Source organism: Pteropus alecto, unplaced genomic scaffold (assembly GCF_000325575.1).
Source record: "Pteropus alecto unplaced genomic scaffold, ASM32557v1 scaffold279, whole genome shotgun sequence".
In the NCBI taxonomy this organism is placed as follows: Eukaryota; Metazoa; Chordata; class Mammalia; order Chiroptera; family Pteropodidae; genus Pteropus; species Pteropus alecto.
The window spans coordinates 603,165-610,624 of NW_006443262.1; the positions used below are offsets into that span (position 1 = coordinate 603,165).

The 7,460-nt window shown below is 37.9% G+C and overlaps 1 protein-coding gene across 6 annotated transcripts in view; it reads left to right on the plus strand.

Annotated features, from left to right (window-relative positions):
• RGS7 (regulator of G protein signaling 7) overlaps window positions 1-7,460 on the plus strand; it is a 525,681-nt gene that overhangs the window by 157,554 nt on the left and 360,667 nt on the right. The window lies entirely within an intron of this gene.

The following is a 7,460-nucleotide window of genomic DNA, read 5'->3' on the forward strand; positions in this document are numbered from 1 at the left end:
ACTTTAGCTAATTATAATTATCAGTAGAACCTAGTCATTAACATCTGACTAAATAGAAAGGAAGTCAATAGAAAATCTGAAACAACTATATTGTCGAGTGAGATTGTTCTGCTACCAGGCACATAGACACAGTTATAACCTGTGGAGCCTAACATACTTACTAGAAAATAGTAATCATTCAATAAACACTTGTTGAGTGAACAAATGAATAAATGAGAAGAAAGTAAAGAAGGGGCAAGAAAATAGTATATATTTCGAGTCCCTATATGGTATTGTGTTATTTCCTTATATATACAACACTTAACTAGAGGGGCTATTTAATCTGCCAAAAAAATTAAAATTTCATTATTTTTTGGACTGATTCTCAAAATAATTTAAAAATAAATTTTACTGGTACCCTGAATAGAAATTACTCGTTGAAACTGTATGATTTACTGGTAGTGTTGGCACTGTTGTCTAAATTACTTATGTCTAATATTATTAAACATTTTTTTCTGTTTTTCCTTAATCATAAAGTACGGAAAAGGGAAAATTAGTTATATTTTACAGATGGTAGAAGAGCAAGATAGGAAAAGGTAAATGACTTACTCAAAGTCATATGACAAGTACATTCATCCACAACTAAAAACAATTCTAGTTGTTGGTTAAGGTTTGTCAACCAAAGCAAATGCTAATGGTGGTCTAACCTTACGTCAGATTGAAATTAATTTAGATTATACAGTTTTGGCATATAAGGCATGATCACATTTAAATACAGATGAGTGGAGGAGGAACAGAACTGAGGGCACTGAATTCGTTTGCGTTGTTCATTACCTCTCCCGATTTTTATGATACTCTCTGGACCTTTCACTGACTAGCCAGAGAGCGATTTCTGTTTGGAGGACGCCCTTAATGGAAAATGGAATTTTGTGTGTATGTGTCATTAGTTCCATGTGGCAGGCTGGAGGTGATTGTCAAGGCCGGGGATACTTCAAGTATGAAATAATTGTCCAAGTGGAGTGGCAAAACTTTGTTATCAATGAAGCAAAAGGAAAAAATAAAAAGCATGATCTTCTTGGGAAAGGCAATGAGTGACCTCTGGGGAGAAACAGGAGAATTTCTTATTTTCTTGCTTTGGCATATAGTGTAGGTTGGGAATCTTGTCCTTAAATTATTTATGGTCGGAATTCAGCTGTTGTGACAGGATCAGGTTTTACAGATGTTTCTTCCAACTCTGACATTTTACCGAGTAAGGATAAGGCAGCAATTGTGTGACCACTTCGTTGCCAAATCAGTGGCTTCTGGAAGTGCTTTAGCCCATAGTATACTTGTGAGCCTTTCTCCACCTCCCTCAGCTGCCACCCCCACTCCCCACAGAGCAGAGCTGTGGTCTCTCTTTATTTTCAGCCAACAGATAAAAACAGTTTATCCTTCTCAAATACCCGCTTCATCTTATGCTCTGCCAACTCCTCCTGACTCATTTCGACTGACCCTCCATGAGGTTAGAATTTCAGGGAAGAAGAGGAAATGGAGCAAGCAGAAGAGGAGAAATGACCCTCTTTAGTGCTTCCTGCAACCTCAACCCGTTCAAGAGTTTCTTCCCAACAGGCAGCTTGGCATTGCTGGCTGCATGTCAGCACTGCACTGCAGGCTTAGTGCTGCCATGGGGGACAGCAGATCTCAAATACCAAGTTTATTATCCCTCTGCTGGTATCTCACAAATGTAGCCAGATAAACAGCACTTATCTAGGCAGGCCCAGGATAATGCAAGGCAGAGATGATTAGGTTTTCCCTGGGGAGTGCCAGCTCTTTGAAAGCGGTCACCCAGTGGGTTAATACCCCGCCTAGGTGAGGATCAGTGAAACACTGCATTTATAGCTCCCCAAGGAAAGTGGAGTTTTATGTAGTTTCGCAAAGCTGCCTCTATGCTTAACCCTCTGTGCCTCAGTAAATCACAACACTATCTAGGAGTTCTTACCGATAACTTTTTGCCAAATATTGCTGTGAGATTGATAGGAGGGTATTGAGTCATACCTACAGTGTGTGTGTGTGTGAGTGTGTGTGAGTGTGTGTGAGTGTGTGCATGTGTGTGGTGGATGCATATGTAGGAAAGGGTTGCTACAAAGACAAGAGATATAAACAGCATAGATACTAGCATATGAATATCAGTTTGAATGAGAATTTGAACCTTTTAACAGCAAGTGCTGTTAAAATGCTTTTATTTTTCTATACATTATAAGAACAAACTTGGAAAGCCAGGAATGTCTATACAGGATAGTATTTCAGCTAAATAAATGGTTTAATTCTATGGTGTCACATCCTTCTGTTGCAGTCTTAAGAATTCCATTCAGAGCTTCCCTTGTGTGGGTAGACATCTTTACCTGTAGAGGACACAGTCACCTCTTGAGAGTGTGCAGAAATGCAGATTTCCCATCTTGCCACCAGAGATTCCAGCTCAGTGGGTTTGGGGAGTCCAGGAACCCACACTCACATTTGGCAGTTTAAGCAGTTTCTGTACCGAGGATCTTCAGCGTCTGGTCCAGGGCTCGGCTAGTAGGCATCTTTGTGTAGCCTCATAATTGTTCCTTCCTGGTTCACCTCTCCTGGGAGCTTTGGTTGGGGCTCTGCTCCTCTCTTCTCCCACTTCTCATCAGTAGGGAAGTTCAATAGTCAATAACCCATAGCTCCAGTTTGGGTAGAGAACACGTGCTGTACATGCACCCTGGCTCTTAAAGTAATTTCACTCCTTTGGGTTAGACAAAACTGCTCAGGTAACTTTAGGAAAACTGAAGAAATGTGGCTTTCCCATTTTTATGCTGTTTATGGTGGAGGTGGAGAGACTGTCCTCAAGAGAAGCCCAAAATGCTGTGAGGTCAGAGAGGAATGGACACCAATGGGTAACGTGTCAAATATGTCTAAATCAACTGCTTAAGATACTTATTAGTATTATCCTTTTGTTTACATGCATATACAAGCTGGTCATGGGTTTATAAAGACTTTTACTTACCTTCGTATGGATCAGGGTGCCAAGAGGAAAGAGAATACACACTCAAAGGGGGTATTTGAAGAGACTGAAAGATGCTTTGTCCAGAGAGTGGGCAAGGCTAAGGGCAGCATTAGGGAATGGAAAAAAAGGGACCCGTCATCATGAGAAGCTCTTCCCACCTATGGGCTGAAGGTGTGAGGAGAGATTAGGCCTTGGGGGCAGCCATCAGGGAAAACTCCTCAGGAGGGGCTTGCCTGATGGCACTATTCATTAAAAAGGGACAGGCAGCAGGCCCTGCCACATGGCAGCCCACAGGCAGGAGCAGAGGGAGATATTCTCCAGTCCACTCTCCTCCTGCTCATGTCCCAATCAAAGAGCTTGGTGGGAGGCTAGCACAGAGCGGGGGTGGGGGGTGGGGGGAAAGAGCACGGCAGATATGCAGGGCCAACAAGGACATCTGGCAGGGTCCCTGACTACAGGGTTGTTCACATAAGGGGTAGCACTCACAAACAGGATGGTTACTGGGTATGGTTCTCTAAAAGAATTTATTTAGGCTGGCACCAAGATCATGACTATAAATATCAGTTGAGGGAAAACTTTTACGTTAAGGAGAGTTTGTTCTAGGTTGAGGATTTATAATGACAAGAAAAGATTAGTTGAGTAGAATCAAATGAAGGTATTTTGAAGTGAACACTATTGGAAAGCATGGCATAAGCACATTGAAAGACAATGAACATTAATAGTCATTAAGGAAATGCAAAGCGATACCACAATGAGATACACCTATGTACCTGGACAATAGCAAATGTTGGGCATAATGTGGAGAAATGGAAGCCTTCACACTTGCTGATAGGAGTGTAAAATGGTACAGCCACTTTGGGAAACAGTTTGGTAGTCTCTTAAAAAGCTAATCATAGGCTTACCATCTAACCAAGCAATCCCACTTCAAGATATCCACTATTGACCTAAGAGAGAAAACAAAACAAAACAAAAACATATGTCCATCCAAAGAATTGCACATTAATATTGCGTGCAGTGTTATTGATAATAGCCTCAATGTGGGAACAACCCAAATGTCCATCTCTACTGGTGACTGAATAAACAGATATGGTACATTTATACAATGAAGTGCTATTTGGGCAAAAAAAAAAAAAGTAAGAAGGAAGGAGGAGAAAGGAAAGGAGGGAGAGAGATAGAGAGGGAGATTGTTAATCCACTGATACATGAAACAACATGAATGATATTATACTAAGTAAAAAAGTCAGACATATACAATATAATTCCATTTATGTGAAATGTCTAGAAAGGGCAAATCTATAGAAACAGAATTTTGGAGGATTTTTAATCGTCAATGATATTTTAGTTCTCTTTGGTCCTGGAGTGTTATTGACGATTTTGTGTCATGTTTTACAGGGAAAGACCTGGAGCTGGTACTTTGTTTAATGCCAGGTACATTTGTTTAGCTCTAATCTGGATTATGATGATTTGCGATTTTTTCAAATGCATGTTTTGATTGTAAAAACCCCACAAAGCTGTTAAAGAGAAATACAAATAACTTCCAAAGCTTTTAAAGAAATGTAAAAGAAATATTTATGAAGAGAGCGTCAAACGGTAAGCAGAAAGGGTGGAGATGCCTTTTTTTTTTTTGAGATAACTTTAAAATGGGGGATGTAGACAAGTAGGATAAGTGAAATAAAGAGGAGGCACAGCCCATGAAACTATATCAATTGTTAAATTCTAAGCATCTGTGATTCTACTGTTGCTAGATCAAGACAATAGATGTGGCACTTTTAATAACCAAACTCTACAGAAATCAGGAGTGTTTAATGGGCTCTCTCTCCATGGCATGCTGCGTTCCACGTTGGCCTCCAATCCACACGTCGGATCTTTAGCTTCATTTGCCCAATCGTGCTGAGCCTGTTCCGTATCCTTATATCTTTCCTCTCCCTCTCTTTCCCACTCTCTCTTTACCTCCTCTCTAACGCCTCTCTCATAAGTTTGGTTGACTATGACACCTCCCTTTTCAGAAGCCTGTATCATTAATTATCTCTGGTATAACTTTCGGCTCTTAATTATATTAAATTTAGGAATCAGTTACATTTTATTTCGTTATTCTCTAATTTCTGTGTTGATAGCATTCAGGTTCCTCTTGGGTACAGTACAAGCACACTTCTTTGTGACCCAGTGAAAACAGTGCTATGCTGGTAAACCAGCTTTCTGAAGAAAAAGGCCCTGATTTCTATGGTATTTGTCAATTTCTGTGCTATAAGTACTTCTGCCATGCGTAGTTTCAAGCTATCACTACTTAACAATTTCCTCTACAATTCCTGAAAATTTAATCATCAGTTCTTGCAGGTTTTTTCAGTGGAGTCTTCAGGGTTTTCTACCTATAGTAAGATATCATTTGCAAACAGTGACAGTTTTATATCTTCCTTTCTAATTTTGATGCCTTTGATTTATTTTTCTTCCCTAACTGCTCCGGTTAGGACATCCGATACTATGTTGAGTAAAAGTGGCGAGAGTGGGCATCCTTGTCTTGTTCCTGATCTTGGAGGGAAACTTTTCAGCATTTTAACTTTGAGTATGTTAGCTGTGGGCTTTATTATATTGAAGTATATTAGATTTTGTCAAATGCTTTTTCTGCATCTATTAAGATGATTATGGTTTTTATTTTTCATTGTTAGGTTGTGTAACATGATGTTGAACCAAACTTACATCTATGGAATAAATCCCACTTGATCACAGTATATGATCTTTTTAATGTATTGTTGAATTTGATTCCTTAATATTTTGTTGAGGATTTTTGCATATATATTCATCAGGGATATTGGCCTGCATTTTTCTTTATTCTTTCTTTTTTTCTTTTTTCCTTTTTCTCTTTCTTTTTTCTTTCTTTCTTTTTTCTTTCTTTCTTTCTTTCTTTCTCTTTCTTTCTTTTCTTTCTTTCTCTTTCTTTCTTTCTTTCTTTCTTTCTTTCTTTCTTTCTTTCTTTCTTTCTTTCTTTCTTTCTTTCTTTCTTTCTTTCTTTCCTTCTTTATTCCCCAAAGGCTATGCCTTTCTTTTCACTTTTAAGTATCTTAGGCTGCGTGGAGCGCGCAGCCTGATGGGGTGCAGTGGTCGCCAGCCAGGCTTCCCAAGACATCAGGTCGGAGGAGGGATCTCTCCTTCCTTCCTTTCTTTTTTTTTTTTTGATGTTTCCTTCTCTGGTTTTCATATCAGGGTAATGCTGAACTTGTACAGTTAATTTAGAAGTGTTCCATTCTCCTCAATTTTTTGAAAGATTTTGAGAAGAATAAATATTAAATCTTTGCTTGTTTGACAGACTTCACCAGTGAAGCTCCCTGGTCCTGGGCTTTTGTTTGCTTTGAGGTTTTTATTACTGATTCAATCTCTTACTAGTAATTGGTCTATTTTGATGTTTTGTATCTTCAAAGTTTAGTCTTAGAAGCTTGTATGCTTCTAGGAATTTTTCCATTTCTTCTAGGTTGTCCAATTTGTCAGTATATAATTGTTCATAGTAGTCTCTTATGATCTTTATTTCTGTTGTATCACTTGTAACTTTTCTTTCATTTCTGTTTTGTTTATTTAACCCTCTCTTTTTCTTGGTCAGTCTAGCTTAAGGTTTGTCAGTGTTTTTCTTTTCAAAGACAGCTCTTAGTTTTATTGATTTTTTTTTGATTTTTTTAGTCTCTATTATATTTATTTTCTCTCTGAACTTTATTATTTCCTTCCTTCTAACTTTGTGCTTCAATCCTTCTGTTTTTTAAAGTTTTTTCAGTGTAATGTTAGACTGTTTATCTGAGATTTTTTTGTTCTTGAGGTAGGTCTGTATCGATATGAACATCTCTTTAGAACTGCTTTTGCTGCAACCCAGATGTTTGAATGTTGAAATTCAATTTTCATTTGTCACAATGTATCCTTTTTTATTGCTCCTTTATTTGTTAACTCTTTGTTGAGTGGCATGTTATTTAATCTCCACATATTTCTGATGCTTAATGTATCCTTTAAGGCTGATATTTCCTTATTGATTTTCTGGCTGGATGACCCATCCCCTGATGTAAGTGGGGTATTAAAGTCTCCTTCTATTATTGTATTGCTGTCAATTTCTCCCTATAGGTCTGTTAACATTTTTTATATATTTACGTGCTTCTATATTGGGTGCATATATATTTACAAATGTTATATCTTCTTGTTGGAGTGACCCTATTATCATTACGTAATGTCCATCTTTGCCTTTTATTACATTCTTTATTTTACAGTCTATTTTGTCTGATATAAGTATAGCTATTCAAGTTTTCTTTGGTTTCCATTAACTATTTTTTTCCATCCTTTCATTTTCAGTCTCTGGTGTCTTTTGATTTGAAGTGAGTCTATTGTAGGCAGCAGAGAGATGGACTTTGTTTTTACCTATTTAATCGCTCTATGTTTTTTTATTGGAAAATATAGCCCAATTACATTTAAAGTAATTACTCATAGATATATACTTATTGACAAT